Genomic DNA, 19,684 nt, shown 5'->3' with positions numbered 1-19,684 from the left:
GTTTCAACTTTTATTTTTATCTATTAAAATGCAAATGATGTAGGGTTTTCTGATTGTTTAATCCCTGGGAGCTTTTGGATATGAAACATTGAGTACATGTTTTCAAAGTGAATTCTTAGTATCCTTCATCTGCTCCCTTCCAATATGCAGAATACAATCAATGATTAGTGTTAAACCAGGAAAGCAAGATGTATGTAGAGATTTAAAAGACCTTGCTTTCTTGGTCTCCATTTGGGACTAGCCATATGGTGCACAGAGGCTCTTAAAAACGTGAGGTCGCCCGTGTTATTTCTATAGCTCTTCCATATCAGGATTTCAAAGCAATTTATCTCTAAATTGTCATTGATAGTATGTTATTTGACCTCCAACTAAAATAATACTACCTATGTAATTAATGTAAGAAAAATGATCCACCATAAAAGTCTGTCAGTTTTATACAAATACAGCCTTTTGTCAGAGGGTTACTTGAGAAAAAATGGAGAGTTGTTAAACATTTGAATACCACGCATTTATGCTTACAAATATATCTATTATAATATAATATATAATATAGTAACAATATCATACCAAATACATAGGCAAATTCATAATATGAATATTACCAGTTAAACATTCGAATACCACACATTTATGCTTACAAATACATCTATATAGTAACAATAAAATACCAAATATATAGGCAAATTTGTAATATAAATATTACCAAGATGAAGTTTAAATGCAACAAAAAGGAATGAAATTAATTTTGTTATAGTAGAGAAGTAGGTAAGAATTTTTTTAAAAAAGAAATACAGTATGTACATATATATACATATATGTACACACACATAGTTTTCTTGGCTTCGTAACTTTCACTGAGTAGTATCAACATGCCTTTTTAAGGTAACATCATAATCCAAATATCTCTTTCTGCAAATTCAAGGCAAAACAATATGATATCCATCTTCATTATCTTTCCTTTCTCCTTTCTCATCACCAAAGCTACAGTGTGTTATCCAGATTTGTCCTTTCTTGGCTCATTTCAAGTTTCATCAAACATCACCTATTTTGTGTCTCATGTCCACAAGTCCCCAGTCAATACAGTATCTACCCCCTACTTTAATATGTATGTGGATACACATATTACTCCATGCAATGTCTGGGGAAAAGAGGTTTAAAACCACAACTCTTACCATGACAATTCACTGTCGTGGTAAGAATGCCAGGCAGGCTAGTGTATAAGGTCCTAATAACTAGTACCTTTCTGAGCCCTTGTCTTACTTCTCAAATTAACTAATGTAATGAGCTTTCTACTCTTCCAAAAAGTAAGATCTACTTTGAAGTGTGGATGTTCAAGAACCATGTTCCCAACAGACATCGAAAGCCAAAGCAATAAGCATGTTGTCAATTTTGACTCTTTCAGTGAAGACTCTATCAAACATGGATTCTTGAATTTATCAAAATATCTCATTTTCCGTGATCTTGTTTTCACTTCAACTGCTCGCTGCAAAAAAACAAACAAAAAAAGTCTTAGCTAAATTACTTTTAACCATAATAGTTGCTTTTTGATCCTTACGCATAATACTTGGGTATAAATACCATCGACAAACTTCTCTTTTCCAATCTCTGGCCCAGGATACAGAAAGCCTTTATCATTTCAGACTCATGTGAGCATTTTGCAATCACTTTATGTCCCAGGCAATAAATATTAATTCCAGTAAGTGCTTACTTAAATAAGTTTGTGGCCACTTGCAGAACCCATTATGTAACACCCCCTACAACTCTCTGCCTGCCAAAATATCACACTTCAAACAAGGCTTTTGGTTCAATCAGTGTATCAGCCCAATACATTGCTGCTTCTAGCTTCAACATCCTTCCTTTCTTTCCAGAGGAAGAAGGTGGTAAAGTCGTTTCCTTCCATTGCTGTGAATCAAAAGACATTTGACAATTTGACAAGGGCAACAGAATGCTGCCTGCCTGCAGTCTAGCCAAAACCAAGGAGGAATTTTGCAAGAGTGTTGCAAAATAAAATTCTTCATTCGGAAAGACTTTTATTCAGATAAACAAATTGGTTAACGAACGCAGCTTTAATTGCTCCTAGAGTTTGAAAGGGATTGTTTTTATAATATGCTATTACTTTCACCCAATTCATATTATAAACCATTCAAAGACTTTACACAAAAACTAAATGGAGTATACCTGTAAGAGTAACAACTAGCCTTGAATATAAACTTGAAATTAAGTAAAATTATGTTATATGCTACAAATTAATCAAAAATTAAATATTTATGTAAAATTATATCATTATTTAACTTATCCACTTCTTGATTAATTCATCAATTCACATGTTTTAGAACCACAATTTAACTCTATGCTTATGTCACTTCATTATAACAAGTAGGCTACCTAGAAAAAATAATTAGAAAAATTTTCTATTCTTCATACACAAACAAGAGCTTGCATGATACAGTGAATACTCTAGATAAAGTTATGCCTTTCCCATTAGTAGATGTAAAGATGCAGGGATGAAGAAGAAACTGAAAGTTCCTAAAAATTAGTCCTTATATGCCTGGAAATGTAACCTAACATTCTATCAAAAGAGATCTGTAGTGAATTCATAATAGAGACACTGAAAGCCAAGCACTTAAAACAATTTTAATTTGCCAAAATTTCAAAGTGGAAAAATTTCAGAACCCTTCTGACACTTACCAGTGCCACAGCAATCATGCATTTACTGGCATCATGCATTTGTAGTCTGAAGAAATACAGTAATACTACATGGATTTCTGATGTATTAACATGTCGTCTTTCCTAGGGCTCTAAGGCAAATGCAGTCTAGGTTGGTTGCCTGAGCTTGAAGCCTTATTACTCAAGTTTGTATTTAGTTAGTACTATATTATTTTGAACTAGAAGTGAGGTTGGTTTTGTAATTGTTAACGATTTGCTTTCTTGTGTACATTTGATCTCCCTAAAAAAGATACAAGTGTACTGAGGACTGGGATGGTATCTTCCATTTCTTTTGCACTGCCCAATTGCATTAGAACCAGACAGTGCTCCCGGTGCCACCATCACAGCTATTCATCAGGACTGAATTAGGAATTCAACCCATTAACTGGTTCCGTGACCCTGGACAACTCATTTCACCTTTTGAGACCGCTGGTGCTTCCCATATCAAATGAGGTGACTACATTCTTTCTAAGATACTTTCCAGTTATAAAATTCTATGATGCTTAACTAAGGAAGCAAGTAAAGGAAGGAAGTTGTATGAATGTGTGGGGAGCCGTGATACCCAAATTCAGATAGACTGCCAAAATCCTTGGCAAAACTATTGATGTGCTGGAAAACCAGAGGGGAGCATTATGAAAAAGCAGGCAGAGACCAGAGAGACATCTGCTCCTTAGAGCTAGAGCAATGTGGATCCAAATTTGTGAGCTACATGCTTTTCTTTCTTTCTTAAACTGAATTTTCCAATTATGTGCAACCTGGGTGGTAAAAAGCCTAAAGTGTCCAAGTTTAAAGACAAACCTAACAGAACAGCTGAAAATTAGGAAAATTCATAGAAACATGAAAACAACAGAGAGAATGATGCTAATCATTGCCTAGCTCCTCATCTCTGCCCAAATTTAGCAAGCATGGAGGAAATCGAAAGGGGGAGAAGCTTTAAAAGCAACAGTAGGAAGACACTAGAATGGGCTAGAATGATAAACAGCTGTCTACCATGGGAAATGAGTATGGGGCAAAGTTTCTAGATTGATTCTAGGCAATATAACACAATCATAGAACGAAAATCCAATCTTCTGAACAATATGATGATTCTAGAATTGCTACAGTGTGTTACCTATAATATCCAGATTTTAATCCAAAATTAAACTATGTACAAAAAAAAAGAAAAAATCAGGAAAGTATGAATCTGTCCCCAGGGTAATAAAAAATATTCCGTTGTGAGTTTTCTAACATTTACCTGAAATAATTCAACTTCAACTCTAAGTAATTGGGATATATGTCAGATACATATCATAATGTCTAGAACAGCTTCTTTAAAAAATACAAAGAGGCTGGGCATGGTGGATTATGCCTGTAATCCCAGCACTTTGGGAGTCCAAGGCAGGCAGATCACTTGAGGCTAAGGGTTTGAGACCAGCCTGGCCAACATGGGAAAACCCTATCTCTACTAAAAATACAAAAAAAGTAGCTAGTAGATGTGGCTCAGGCCTGTAATCCAAGCTGCTCGGGATACTGAGGCAAGAGAAACACTTGAGCCTGGGAGGTTGCAGTGAGCCAAGATTATGCCACCGAGCCCAAGTCTGGGTGACAGAGCAAGATTCTGTTTGAAAAAATCATAATAAATAAATAAAATAAAATAAAGCTATATTGAGGGGGGCTAAGAGAGAAAGTAGAATATTAAAATTGCCTAATTAGCATAAAAAACAGAAAAAGAAGAAAACAAAGGTAAACTAATAAAAAAGTGAATAAGACAAATAAACCAAAATAAAACAAATGTTGAATAGCAGACCTGAATAGAATTCTATCTTTAATTATATTAAATATAAATGTACTAAACATGCCAATCAGAAGGCAGAAATCATTAGTCTGGGTTTTCAAGAAGGTGAGACAAACTATATACATGCAGGACAAACTATATGTTGTAAATAAGATACATTTTAAGTAAAAAATACAAAAGTATGTGCTCAAATCTTTGTCCCCTGAAATGGTTTAACTCTAGGTCCCCACCCAAATCTCATCTGGAATTGTAATCCCCATGTGTCGAAGGTGAGATGTGTAATCTCCACGTGTGGAGGGAGGAAGGTGATTGGATCATGGGCGCAGTCTCCCCCATGCTGTTCTTGTGATAGTGAGTGAATTCTCATGAGATCTGATGGTTTTATAAGTGTTTGACAGTTCCTCCTTCACACACTCTTCTCCCTCTTGCCAACTTGTGAAGAAGGTACCTGTTTCCCCTTCCACCATGGTTGTAAGTTTCCTGAGGCCTCCCCAGCCATGAGGAACTGTGAGTCAATTAAAACTCTTTCATTTGTTTACAAATTACCCAGTCTCATGTACTATCTTTATAGCAGTATGAGAATAAACTAATACAACTCCCTATGTTATAATGTTATTTGTCTTCTTATTGAGAAGTCTTTATGTATTCTAGATACAAATACTTTATCAGATATATGTTTTCCAATTGCTTTTTATATTTCTACTTTTCCTCATAGTATCTTTTGAAAAGCAAAAGGTTTAATTTTGTTAGAATCCATTTTATCAATTTTTGTTTTTATAGTTTGAGCACATATGTCAGTAAAGATACACTAGTGTCAATAAACAAAGCATCAGCGAAATGCAAATTAAAACTACAGTTAGTTACTAATATATATCTACTTGAATTACTAAAATTAACAAGTCTGACAATACTAAATGTTGGAGAGGATTTGAAGCAACTCCAACGCTCATATATTGCTGGTGAAAATGTAAAATTTCATAGTCACTTTGGAAAGCAGTTTAATTCTTTATAATAAAGCTAATTGAAAACTTACTGTAGGATATGGTCTGGCTCTGTGTCCCCACCCAAATCTCATCTCTAATTGTAATCCCTACATGTTGAGGGAAGAACCTAGTGGGAGGTGACTGGATTATGGGGGCAGTTTCCCTGTGCTGTCCCCATGATAGTGGGGGAGTTCTCATGACATCTTGTTGTTTGATAAGTGTCTGGCAGTTTCCCCTGAATGCTTTCGGTCTCCTGCTGCCATATAAAATGTGCCTTGCTTCCCCCTTTGCCTTTCACCATGATTCTAAATTTCCTGAGGCTTCCCCAGTCATGCAAAACTGATAGTCAATTAAACCTCTTTTCTTCATAAATTACAGTCCCATGTAGTATCTTTATAGCAGTGGGAAAACAGACTAATACACCATATAATAGCATTTCTACTACTAGAAATTTAGCCTCTCTAAAAACCCACTCATATCCACACAAACACTTGCAAACAAATATTTGCAGCAAACTGTATTCATAATAACCAAATGTATAAATAATCCAAATGCCCATTAACTGGTGAGTAAGTTTTAAAATTGTAGTATGTAGAAAGAAATAATATTTAGCAATTTTAAAAACTGCTTATGTATAAACAACACAGATAATCTCAAAAATATTGTGCTAAGTGAAAAAAGTCAGACCCAAAGGCTATATGCTGTATAGTTCCATTTATGTGGAATTATGGAGACAACAAAGTATAATAACATAAGGGTAGGGTGGGTTAAGGAATTGACTTCAATGGGGCATTAAGAGAATTTTTTGGGGAAGATTGAAATGTTCTATATCATAATTGTTGCATTAATTATACTACTCTATATATTTTTCAAAACTCAAAGTGCATACTTCAAACTTTTGAATTTTGTTGTAAGTAAACAACACCTCAATGCAAAAAAAAAAAAAATTAAATGTTTAAATTGACGAGCTTGATAAACAATGAGTGAAGAAGAAATAGAAAACCTGAATAGAGCTTCAATCATGAAGAGTTTGATTTCATAAAGTTGCATTCCTTCAACAACACTGAGAAAGAAATTCTAAAACTTAAAAATGGAAACAGAATCCAGACAGCTTTACAAGGGAGTTCATTTGATTTTACAGCAAGATCAGCAAGGGAAAAAAAATGCATCAAAGTCTAGAAAGTCCAGGCAAAAGCTCCCTTCCAGGTAGGTCTTAGAATAGATGGCATAGAACTCATTCTTTGTTCTAGCAACAAAATGCTGCAATATGTGTGCTGTGATTTTGCCCGGGATAGCCCACTTGAGATTGAGAGTTCAAGGTTTTTACTGGCGGACTGGTCACATCGGAACTTTCTCCCGGTGTAGCCAGGAATGATTATCAAAGTTCTAGGTTCCTGGGAGGAAAGCAGGTATTTACCATCAATCACACTGTTTGCACAGTCTAGGCAAGGAGGGCTCAGTGACCGAGGCATACAAGACAGCCGGATTCTTTAGTAACAAAGGGAAAATTCCAAAGTCAAGTTTTCACACACCAGCCAAGGATTAGCAAGCCCTTGGAAGAGCAACATCAGACCTGCTACATTAATTCTTTCCTACACCATAGCGGAGGCACTTCCTTTCTTTAGCTACAGTTAAATCTAGTCGGATTTTTTTTCCTAAAACTTGCAGAAATGGCCTAAGTCCTCCTCAGAGAAACTGATCACCAGCCAACCAGCTTCATCTCCTGAAAGGTTGGTTTCACCTCCACAAGTTTCTTCAAAAAAACTTTTTATTTTAGTAATTCTAATCCTTCTCTTTCTTCACTAAGGCTAGGAGGGCGTCACTGCTGCCTGCGATTGCTATTTCCACAACCTAATGGTTTTTTTAATATTTTTTCCTCTTCTGAGTGACATTAACAACCACTTTTTAAATATTTGTATGGAATCACATGTGCTGAAATAACTTCTGTGGTTGTTTCGGATGCTGACTAATAAAAGAGCAGAGGCATCTTCCTTTGGCAAAAGTTACTAACAAATAGGAACCAATAACATATGTTCATTCATTATTCTCTGTTTTTGGTACTAGATTTGTGGTTTGAGGCAGCTGTGACAGTGCCAGCAAATTTATTTATCTGACCTCTGATGACACCTGAGGTAGGTGATCATGAAATGAAATTTCAGCATCACCCCTCATCCCCAAAATGCTCTCCTCCAGCCCTTCCAATGACCTTTCAAGTGCCTGTTACATGCTTCCCTCCTTATAATATCTAGAATGATTTTTGTTTCCTGAACTAAATTCTAATAGATATATAGGCGATTTATCAAAAGAGTGCAGTAAACAACATGCTCAGCAGTGAAACTTTAAAATTATTCCTCATCAAATCAGGTGTGAGGAAAGCATGCTCCCTCCCACCATTTCTACACAACATTGCATTGGAAGCAATGGAGCTGAAGAAGTAAATGGAAAATGACTGGCAGGGAAGGGAACAAAATTGTAATTATTTGCGACTGATAAGATAATCTACATAAAACCCCCAAACATAGCTTTATGGAAAATTAGTATGTATCACAAAGGTTACTACAGACATAAATAAATTTGATGCTATGCTGTGTCTACTTTTGTAAGATAGGAAGAATGTATCTGAAATGTTTTAGTAACCTTTTTTCAAAAGCAGATGAAATTGCATCCAAAATCATCAATGACTGAAGAAGTCTAATAGGGTTTACTTCTAGAAGGTTCCAGGTGAATGGATACAGCCTTGAACTAATTGCACAAAAGAAATTGTGCCTATAAGCAGGTCAATTAGCTTGTTTCACTAGAACACAGTTAAAAAGTAGTTCTCCAATCACTTTGATTTTCAGAAGAGCTATGAGCTTGATTCTTAATGCTTATTTAACAATAGTTGAGCTTTAATAGTTAATTTGAAATTTTAAAACCATAAAACTTTATAGAAAATGAATACCAAAAGTAAAGAATCTGTTATGACCACAGTCACTGCAGATAGGAATTTTATCTCTCTGCTGTAAATCGCGAAATCCTGCCCTCAACCATAATTTACGAACATGGCCATTTCAAAGATGTACCTCCATGACATTTCCCTGGATTTCTCCACGTAGGAATTTCAACGGTTATTCTCTGTAGGTAATTGCAGCTTCCAGAATAACCCCAGGTCACTGAAACACCTTGGCTCTACAAACAACCCATTATTAGACAGATTACATCAAAAAAATCCATCCTGCTACTGCTGTGGAGATGTGACTTCATGACATTGAAGAAAAAAAAAAAAACATGCAAAGAGGTTTCTGGAGTCTCTGTGGTGAAGGTAGTGCTCCATGGACACATTTTATTGAATCACACTTAATGAATGAGTCTCACTCCTTGGTTTTCTTCATTCTCCCTGTCTCATAGAATTCTTCTAGGGAGATATATATATATACACACACATACAGAGAGAGAGAGAGAGAAAGAGAGAGAGAGATGGAGAGAGAGATAGTGGCTGTGAATTAACATTTCTTCTCTAAAAACACAAAACTTGGTTTCTACTATCATATACTTAATACAAAACTCCCACAGTTCTTCTATGACCATTGTCTCCATCGGGGTCTGGTAAGAGGATGGAAAACATATGAGATTTTGAACAGGGAGAATGTAATGTAAATAATTGTCAACCAGGTATGAAGCTGTGAACCAGGAACTGAAAAGATAAAAAGAGGACGCTAATGTATCATGGAGGCAGCAAATGTAGGAAGCAGATACCGTCCTTATGGTTAAAAAATCTAAGGGACATGGTTGGATTTATTACAATTTAGAAACCTGGAGGAGGGGTCTTGCATAACTGAAACCCAGGGCTTTGAGGAGGGCTACTGGTTCAGTTGCCCAACAGACACTGGTGTCTCTGAGCTTGGAAGAGCAGTCCCAAGGGCTGAGACCCGGACTTTAGAAAACAGGATACTGTTAGCAGATGCTGGTGATTGTTAGCTGTGACACAGTGCGACTTGTTTCACAAGTGTTTAAAAAACTGTCAACTGAATTCAGCTACCGCATACGGAATAACTACTGCTGCCAGGGTGAAGAAGCACTGCCAAGACGATGCTTACAAGAACTGCAAATGGACAGGAAGTCGACACGGAGTAAAGAAGAAAGACCTGGTTCCTTCTTTCTCCTCCAGTCCTAGTCTCCCTCTTGTGCCCCCTTTTGGCAGAGCATAACGGGAAATCAGGGAGCAAAGCAAGAAATAGTGTTTGCAGAGTTCCAGCTTCAGCATCATGAAGCAATTTTAGAAATGTGGTTTGAGCCGAGAGACAATAGCGGAGTAAGTGGCACAGCCATACACAGAAAAGTCTTCTGAAATAACTGAAAATTGGTTCATGATTAGTTACACTATGGTATAGCTAAACTGCTTATGTAGTTTTGTAACTTGCTAAGAAGCTGTATAATTCAGCATAGTCTCATAGTTTTAACAAAGAGAAAGAGATAAGAATTCAGTTTCCACTCCCCGTTCATTATGGAACACAAGGAGATACACTGTGCATCCAAAAGTCCACTTTGATTCTTGTTTGAGAAATACTGAACCAGCTTGTGGCTTCCAAAAATAAAATTAGTAAAATAAATGGACAAACATGTAAAAGACACAAAATTAGAACATTCATACCCTCCAAATCAGACCAAATAAACCTTATCGCAAATGATATTTCTAAACAATATACCCACTCCCAATGCCCCTCTACCTCCTGACACATACTTAATAGCAACTAGAATTTCTAACTTCCACTACACCAAAAAATTTATTACCATAATTTATAATAATAAATAATTAAGGACATCTGCCTATTGACTTTCTTATCACGTGTTCATCACTTTAAAAAACGAATCAACTTTCAATTATCTATTTCTTTTTGCTACATAAGTAACTAGAATGTAATCCATTTTTTAAATTTTTATTTTAGGCTCAGGGTTACATGTGTACAGTTTGTTACACAGGTAAACTCATGTCACAAAGATTTGTTGTACAGATTATTTCATCACCCAGGTACTACGCCTCGTATCCAGTGGTTATTTTTTCTGATCCTGTCCCTCCTTTCACCCTCCCTGCTCAGTTAAATGCTAATATCTGTTGTTTTTCTCTTCACCGAAAGGTTTTTAAAACCTGGTTTTGGCCAGTCTGTGAAACCATGTGCTGCCAATCTTGTTGAAAATTTAATTCACATTTCTATGCAGGACAGAAGTTTGGTTATGTGCACCATTTATGCTCTAAAATATGCTCTATCCTTCCTATAGAAAATGCATTCCTAAAAAGTATCCCTAGGGAGATAGTTATATACATATAAAATAGATTTAACCTGAGATTATTTTATCAGTGTTTTTTTAAAATAAAGCAGATGAATATAAAGCTAAAAGTTTTGCATAGAATCCTGGTTAAATCAGCTATACATGTCATGAAACACTATGCAGTCAGTAAACATGACTAATTAGACATGCCTTTGATTAACATAGAACAAGCTATAAAACATACATTCATTCAAAAAATATACACTGAGTATCTGCATTGGCCAATGTACCAAATACTGACAGAAAAAAAGTCCCCATTGGTGTAAAACTTTACATATGTTCATATGAACACACATGCATACACACACACAGATGTCTGGTGAGACCTTCTCAAAAATATTGAGTCATTCGCTAAAAAATATAGCGATTTTCTCCCAGTGGGGCACTATAGCTGATTTTTACTTTGGTCTTTTATGTCATATATTAGCATGAAATTATTTTACAAAAACAATATAGGCCTTTAAAAAACAGCCGGGCGCGGTGGCTCAAGCCTGTAATCCCAGCACTTTGGGAGGCCGAGACGGGCGGATCACAAGGTCAGGAGATCGAGACCATCCTGGCTAACATGGTGAAACCCCGTCTCTACTAAAAAAATACAAAAAACTAGCCGGGCGAGGTGGCGGGCGCCTGTAGTCCCAGCTACTCCGGAGCTGAGGCAGGAGAATGGCGTGAACCCGGGAGGCGGAGCTTGCAGTGAGCTGAGATCCGGCCACTGCACTCCAGCCTGGGCGACAGAGCGAGACACCGTCTCAAAAAAAAAAAAAAAAAATCTTATACCTATTCAAAATCGAGGGCAAAGACTATTACTACCACTAAACCTTACAAGGGTTACTGACTGAATGCAATTTCCTTTCTCTCAGAATTACTCTATCATTTGGTGAGTATCGGCCGGGCGCGGTGGCTCAAGCCTGTAATCCCAGCACTTTGGGAGGCCGAGACGGGCGGATCACTAGGTCAGGAGATCGAGACCATCCTGGCTAACACGGTGAAACCCCGTCTCTACTAAAAAATACAAAAAACTAGCCGGGCGAGGTGGCGGGCGCCTGTAGTCCCAGCTACTCAGGAGGCTGAGACAGGAGAATGGCCCGAACCCGGGAGGCGGAGCTTGCAGTGAGCTGAGATCCGGCCACTGCACTCCAGCCTGGGCGACAGAGCGAGACTCCGTCTCAAAAAAAAAAAAAAAAAAAAAAAAAAAAAACAAAACATTTGGTGAGTATCATTTTGGGGAATTCAGAATACATTGGATTCTGAATTATAATTAGTTTTGAATTTGTCTTTCCTTGAGGATAGTGACACTGTCTTGTATAACTTTTTGTCACCTATAACACCTAAAGTAGAGCTTAGACGCTTTTGGCGTGTGCTTAATAAATAATGTGTTACATGTCTAATTTCACTCACCACCGAATTGTACTGGGCATTAGTCAGGGTAACCGCTTTGTAACTGCTTTGCCCATAGAGTTTATAGGTTATCATGTGCTACTTATAGCCCATGTTGAAGAGCAGCCTTAAAGAGCTATGTTTTGTAATATATAACCCCGATCTCCAGACACAGCTGATTGTATTGAGGGTGAATACTTGACTCAAAGGCAGCCAATCCAAAGCATGGCCAGAGCATGACCTGGAATGCAAATGTGATCAATAGGCTACTCATAAGAGAAAAAAAAAATCAAACTGGTTAATAAACCTGTAGAACCTTTTCTGCTTTATTAGCAGTGAAAATGCAAGCTAAAATAAGAGACAGACATGATTTTATTCCCATTGGATTGTTGAAAATTAGGAGTGACAAGTCTCATTATTGAAAATAAGAAGGGTGACAATATCTCCTATTGAAAAGAATAAAGGGAAATGGTCACCTCCACACCCCATGGGTGGGAATATAAAAATTATTAAGGCAATTTGACAGCATCTATCTGCATTTACATTATGCTCACCACCTTTTAACCCAGTTAGTCTACTCCAGGAATACAACTTGCAAAATTAGCCACATGTGCACAAAGATGAGGCAAGGATTTTCGTTGTAATGTTCATAGGAGATACATTTGACATATTTCCATCATTAGGAAAGAAGGGTGAAGTAGGATATGCTATTTTCATTCATTAGAAAAAAAGGCAGGGATTCAACAGAATTAAAATCAAACCCAACATCCTTACTTTGAACTGCAGTCCCATATAATTTGGTCCCTGCATTTCTGAACTCATCTCTTCTCTCCTTCCCCACCACTCACCTGCTTCAGAACTCACTGGCATTTGCCCTTACTTATTCCTCTGCTCGTGTTATATCTCCAGCCATTCTCAAGGCTGATTCATTCTCTCCAGCGTCTCTGGTTAAATGTCACCCCCAGGGAGAACTTTCCTCACCAACCTGACCTCAAACCTCTCTACATTTTATCTCTTTTTATGTTTCTTTGTCTAATTTACCTTCTCTTGACATTATATTAAATATTGAGCCACATTTTTTAATGTCCAGATCTTTCACTAGAATCAAAACTTTTATGGGCAAACAATTTATCTATTATTCATCACTAAATCCCCAATGCCTAGAATGATATCTTGTAAAGAATAAATGTATGTTTGATAAATTCATTTATTCTACAAACGTATACGATAGAACTGTGTATTTTAGCATAGAAAAATATCTAAGATCTATTGGTGTTGCCAAAAAGACACAAATGATATAGTCACATTTATGTTAAGAATATGTGTGTATTTATTTATATATAGGACTGTGTATGTGTTTGACACACACATGCATGTAATTATCTAAAGAACTAAAATTATATATATATCAAATTGTTATCTCTGCCAAGGATAGTGCCTATTGGAAGTAAGAAAATGCAATTTTGACATTGTACTGTACATATTTCTGTATTCATTTTATGTTTTTACAAGAATAAATTTATATACTTCTCATGAAACGAAAGAAAAGTAACTACTAATAATAACAAATGACATTTGAAGCTCTTATAATAGGCAATACTTTGAGCATTACAGATGTATTAACTCATTTAATCATCACAACAGCCCTAGAGAATATATTACTATTATTAATGTTAATATTACTATTTCAATTAGAGAAGAAGCCAAAGCATAGAAGAGCTAAGTAGCTTACTCAAGATTGCACAACTTCCAGGTAGCAAAACGAAAGAAGGAAATAAAGAAGGAAAGAACGAAAAGGAGGTAGGATGGGATGAACAGAAGAAGAAAGTATTCATTAATCAGTTGATTTATCAGACTGAAAATGCCAAATGAAAAGTGGTTAAAGTTGTGAATGCCTACTATGCAAAATTTCAGGTTATTTGAAAGAGAATGAAATGTCAGGAAGATTTTCAGCTCTTGTCCTGGGGTGCACAGCTCTTCCAGAATTCCTAAGATTCAGTTTTTCTTGATTCCTACATATGTGTCCTGAGAAAAACCTGTGGCACACAATGACTTGAGCGAGGCTCTGTTCTTTGCCTCAATACCTTAAAGCAGAATGGATGTTTTTGACCTACAGAAATAATGCCATGTGTTAGAAAAGGTGACTTATTTCCCAAGTCTGTTAAAGAGGAGAAATTACCAAAGGAAACTTAATAGTGGTCAGCAAAACAGGGACAGTTTAGAAATTTTCAAGAGATCATCAAAACAATCTGTGTGTGTGCACCTGTGTGTGACTATGCACTGATGCTTTTTTTGGCTTTCTTTCTTTTGTAAGCTTACCTGATTGGTCATTCGCTTTTTAAAATCCTGCAGTTAAGTATAACCTTATTGGGTGAATATAAGGGCATAAAAAAAACAAGAACAATGCAGGAGAAGACATGAGAAAAAATGTTCCCGATGTTGAATTAAAATGCTTCTTTCTTCTGAACTTTCTTACTCAAATTCTGTAATTTGGGTAAGACAGATTCCATTTAGCACTGCATTTTATTTCCTTTAGAGCTTCTCCATGTGATGAAAGAGAGATTATGGGTGAACATTTGAGATAAACATGGTACTAGGTCTCCTCCTCTCTCTTTATTTATTAAAAGAATGGATCGTTTATTTATTTAAGACTAATATAGGATTGTATCTGTAATTCGTTTATCAACTTTAACGTTTCATTTGAGATCTAACAGAGATGGATCATTGGGTCATCATAATCTTTTAATTAGAAATACTATGTTAAGTGTACCCTTAAATGAACCCTAAAAATGTTCCTGGATTTCAATGACAGGTGTTACATTACAAAGCAAGTTAGTTTACTGACGATTTCAAGATTGCCTTGTGGTTTTTATGCTTCAGAGCATGAGATTTATTGGTAGTGACACAGGATTAAACCTGAGGATATATGATTACAAACGTCCACATGGCAAAGCTTGGCTTTCAAAATTCAAATTGTCTACAAAGTAGAAACTGCTATTTTTTGAAAGCCAAAGTAAAAAGTAAAAAATAAAGTATCATATCTCATTTATAGATCTTGTTCCTTCCTCTGAAAGATACTGAAAGCTTAGGTAGCAGAGTTGTTTTAAAGTATATTCTCTTTTACATTTAGGCAAAGATATGATTTAAGAGCGTGCTCGTCACTATAGCCATGCCTTTTATGCTGTGAGCTATTGAAATATGAATACACCACTAATTCTTTGCAACTACCAGACTGTAAATCAAACATGCCACTTAGTAAACGACCCTTATTCTTCATTTCTGTTCCTTATTAAAGAGTACTAGCTATTTGTGGAAACCACAAGAAAACATAGAAAGTTTGGAGAAAAATGTTTTAATCTGTCATTCCCCTAAGGCAATTTGCATCCTTTGAAGCTCTCTCTGTGTAATGAAACAAACAACTAGTAGGAAGGTGAAAATTTTACTCAAACAGTTTTTTAGAGTTTACATTTTTGTTTTTTTCATGGAGCGCTAAGTAATTGATGTTATTTTTCCTCATTGAATTCTCCAGTTGTTTTAATGATAGGTAATTAGAAAGAAAAATTCACTAAGAAATAAAATGGTTTCACAAAGTGATGAATTATAAAGATAATTTCTCTTGAGATACAGTAAATTTAGCAGTGACGCTAAAAAATTAATTCAGCCCAATCATAATAATAACAACTCCCATTTACTGAATATTTACTATGCACTGGCCACTCATCTGGCCCACTCAGAGCTGAGAATCCATTGGCTTCAGCAACAAGCAAGTCATTGCTGTTTGCCAAGATCACTTTCAGGAGAGTCGGGCTAGAAGCCAGGTTTCAATGGATTAAGAAGGAATGGGAAAGGAGAAAGTAGAAACAGCTATTATGGACACAAAATTACCCATGAAGGGAAAAAAGAAATTCCACAGAAGCTGACGGGAAATATGGAATTTAATAAGAAAAGTATTTTGTTGTTGTTGTTGTTGTTGTTGTTGTTTTAAGATAGGAGAGAATTGAGCACATACGAATGAAACCTGGAATAGCACTCTGAAAGTACAGAAAGGAAATAAGATAATCTACTGGGCAAGGCAACTAAGGGATTAGGAAGAGGAGGAGCGTTTCAGGAAATGATATCCCCTCTGTATTTCAGATTTCACTGAACCCTACTGCACGTATTTATCCTTGGGGATCTTATAAGCACCTCAACTCATCAACTCCACTTCCACCCCCAAACCCTCGGATTTTGCTTTCTTTCTTGAAAAATTGCACCATTATCCACCTACATTCCTAAACCAAAAATCTAGACCTGATGCTGGATCATCCCTTTTTCTATCCCTGCATCTTATTACCAACTTATGTTCATTTTATCTTTTAAAAATAGGTATTTTGGGGCCGGGCGCCGTGGCTCAAGCCTGTAATCCCAGCACTTTGGGAGGCTGAGACGGGTGGATCATGAGGTCAGGAGATCGAGACCATCCTGGCTAACACGGTGAAACCCCGTCTCTACTAAAAAAAAATACAAAAAAATAGCCGGGCGAGGTGGCGGGCGCCTGTAGTCCCAGCTACTGGGGAGGCTGAGGCAGGATAATGGCGGGAACCCACGAGGCGGAGTTTGCAGTGAGCTGAGATCCCGCCACTGCACTCCAGCCTGGGCAACAGAGCGAGACTCCATCTCAAAAAAAAAAAAAATAGGTATTTTAATAACAGATGCTGGTAAGGCTGTGGAGAAATAGGAATGCTTTTACATTGTTGGTGGGAATGTAAATTAGTTCAAGCACTGTGGGAGACAGTGTGGCAATTCCTCAAGGATCTAGAACTAGAAATACCATTTGACCCAGCAATCCCATTACTGGGTATATAACCAAGGAAATAGAAATCATATTATTATAAAGATACATGCACACGTATGTTCACTCTAGCACTAGTCTTAATAGCAAAGACATGGAATCAACCCACATGCTCATCAATGATAGACTGAATAAAGAAAATATGGTACATATACACCATGGAATACTATGCAGCCCTGAAAAGAAATGAGACCATGTTCTTTGCAGGGACATGGATGGAGCTGGAAGCCATTATCCTCAGCAAACTAACACAAGAACAGAAAACCAAACACCACATGCTCTCACTTATAAGTGGGAACTGAACAATGACAACATATAAACACAGGGAAGGGGACAATACACACTAGGGCCTGTTGGGGGGGGCAGGGGGAGGGAGAGCATTAGGATACGTAGCTAATGCATGAGAGGCTTAATACCTAGGTGATGGGTTGATAGGTGCTGCAAACCACCATGGCACATGTTTACATATGTAACAAACCTGCATGTCCCATACATGTATCCTAGAACTTACAAGGAAAGAAAATAAAATTTTTAAAAGTAGATATTTTATTTCTTCTGAAGATTTTTTCCTGTATATCCAAGATTTAAATATTCAAGTCCAGGTTAGGTGTCCTATAATATCCATTGGAATCTCATCAGAAAAACTACTCTAGGTATTCCAGCCTAAGGGATTTAATACAAGGAAATAATTGTACAGAGGAAGAAAGAATTGAGAAGTTGAGGCAACTGAGTGAATAACACAAGAGAGCAAACTACCACCTCTAGAGTTTGAGGAACCAGTAGAAGTATCATTACTAGAAACAATGGTATAGTGGTTCGTGCTTAACACCCAGCTGTCTGGGGATAAACAAAACTTTACTGCCAATTTCTGTGGTGTTAATATCATACCATGGCTGATTTCAAGATAGCAACATTTCACTAAACGCAGAGCTGGGAAGAGATGAAGAGATTCAGCTCTTATGAGTTCACACACCAGAAACCAGAAGCTGAGCCTGTCAAGCAGAATTTGGAGCCGTGCAAAAGACGCTGCTGTTTCCAAAATGCTGCCTGAGTAGAGCAAGAGGACAAGTACATTGCCTTCTACAATCCTCCCATCTTTCATTCTCCTTTTGATTCCTTCCTTCGGTCAAACTCAGCCAAAATCGTGCCAAGCCTGGGAAATGTAGCCTGAAAGTTTATGTCTCTGAGATACAGAGCAGAGCTGCAGTAGGGCAAGGAATGGATTCAAGAACCAATGGTTAAAAGACTGACACCCACACCTAAGGGCTCTTGGAGAACTTCTACCTCCATTATAACTCATCTATATGTTCTGTGAAGACGGGGACCACTGCATAGCCCAGAGGCTAACATTCATCAAGCATCAATAAATATTTTACAGAATAAATGAATGATTTATTAGCAAATATAATGTCAGCATTTAATAATCAGAAAATCTGTGCTTCTTTGTGTATATATGACTTCCTATGAAATTGCCACATTTCTTGGTATAGTGGAGCTATAACTTGTCAAAATAGCACACACAAGTATTATGGTGTTTGACCTTCTCTAATAATTCTCATTTGTGCCTTATCCCTTTCATCCCATCCCATACAGTTTGTTGGAAAACTGAAAGCTTTTGTTTGATCTGAAGGCTCTTGTAATTTAAACATTTCCAAATTATTTACAAATTGGCGTCTTAAGAATTATCACTAACCCGGTATATTCTACAAGTTCTCTATCCATCTGGGACATCCATCCATTACCTCTCCATCTGGCAACTCCAAAGCCCTTAGTTAGAATCTTCATCTCTATTGCTAGTTCCTGCCGACGGACAAACTGTTTCAATTTCCACCAGTCCTATGTCTGGTCCGACTTCTGTTTCTAGCTACAGTCAACAGAGTCAAATGTGTTCCATTTGAAGGACCATATTTGTAGTAGAATTTTCCTGTGGATCTAATCCCAATGGTGCCTTTGATTCATGTGCCTGCCTTTGTTCAAATATATATTTAGATTGATTTATAAATCTTGCCAAATATGAGCAAAGTTGGAAATCTGTTAAAGTAGTATGGATAGATTTAATCACTAGTATATTATTGCAATAAAAAGTCCAGCCTGACTTGAACTCAGATTTGATTTGTATAGAAGCAACAGAGTGTTTTAAAGGGGGAATTAAGAAACAGGGAGGTGGAAAGGCAGAGCAAGATAACGAATAGAAGCCTCCACCAATTGTTCTTCCTGTAAGAACACCAACTTTGACAATTCTCTACACACAGAAAAAGCACCTACATAAGAACCGACAATCAAGAAAGCGATTACAGTACCTGGTTTTAACTTCATATTGCTGAAAGAAGAACTGAAGAAGGTGGAAAACACGGTCTTGAATGGCTGAGCCACCTCTCTCCCATCCCCCAGCAATGGATGTGTGGTGTGGAGAGAGAATCTGTGCACTTGTGGGAGGGAGAGCACAGTGATTGTGCAACTTTGCATTGAAACTCAGTGCGGCCAATACCAGGCAGAGCTCAGTGGATGCCCACAAAGGGAGCATTCAGACCAGCTCTATCAGGAGAAGAATTGTCCATTTCAGCAGTTGGAGCTTGAGTTTCAGCAATCCTCATCATCATGGGCTAAGGGGCTCTGGGGTTCTGAAATAACTTTTTTGTTTTTTGAGATGGAGTTTTTTGCTCTTGTTGCCCAGGCTGGAGTGCAATGTTGCGATCTTGGCTCACT

At 37.1% G+C, this 19,684-nt stretch overlaps 1 long non-coding RNA gene across 1 annotated transcript in view; it reads right to left on the bottom strand.

Annotated features, from left to right (window-relative positions):
- LOC106997317 (uncharacterized) overlaps positions 1 to 19,386 on the bottom strand; it is a 140,313-nt gene extending 120,927 nt beyond the window's left edge. The window contains exon 1 of the long non-coding RNA XR_013414953.1: positions 19,279 to 19,386. This is a non-coding gene — a long non-coding RNA (uncharacterized LOC106997317). The remainder of the gene's footprint in view (positions 1 to 19,278) is intronic.
- Positions 19,387 to 19,684: the final 298 nt, after the last annotated feature.

The sequence above is a fragment of the Macaca mulatta genome, chromosome 3 (assembly GCF_049350105.2).
Source record: "Macaca mulatta isolate MMU2019108-1 chromosome 3, T2T-MMU8v2.0, whole genome shotgun sequence".
Taxonomy (NCBI): domain Eukaryota; kingdom Metazoa; phylum Chordata; class Mammalia; order Primates; family Cercopithecidae; genus Macaca; species Macaca mulatta.
Note: the sequence above shows the minus strand (reverse complement) of the source record. Positions and strands in the feature narration are given on the sequence as shown.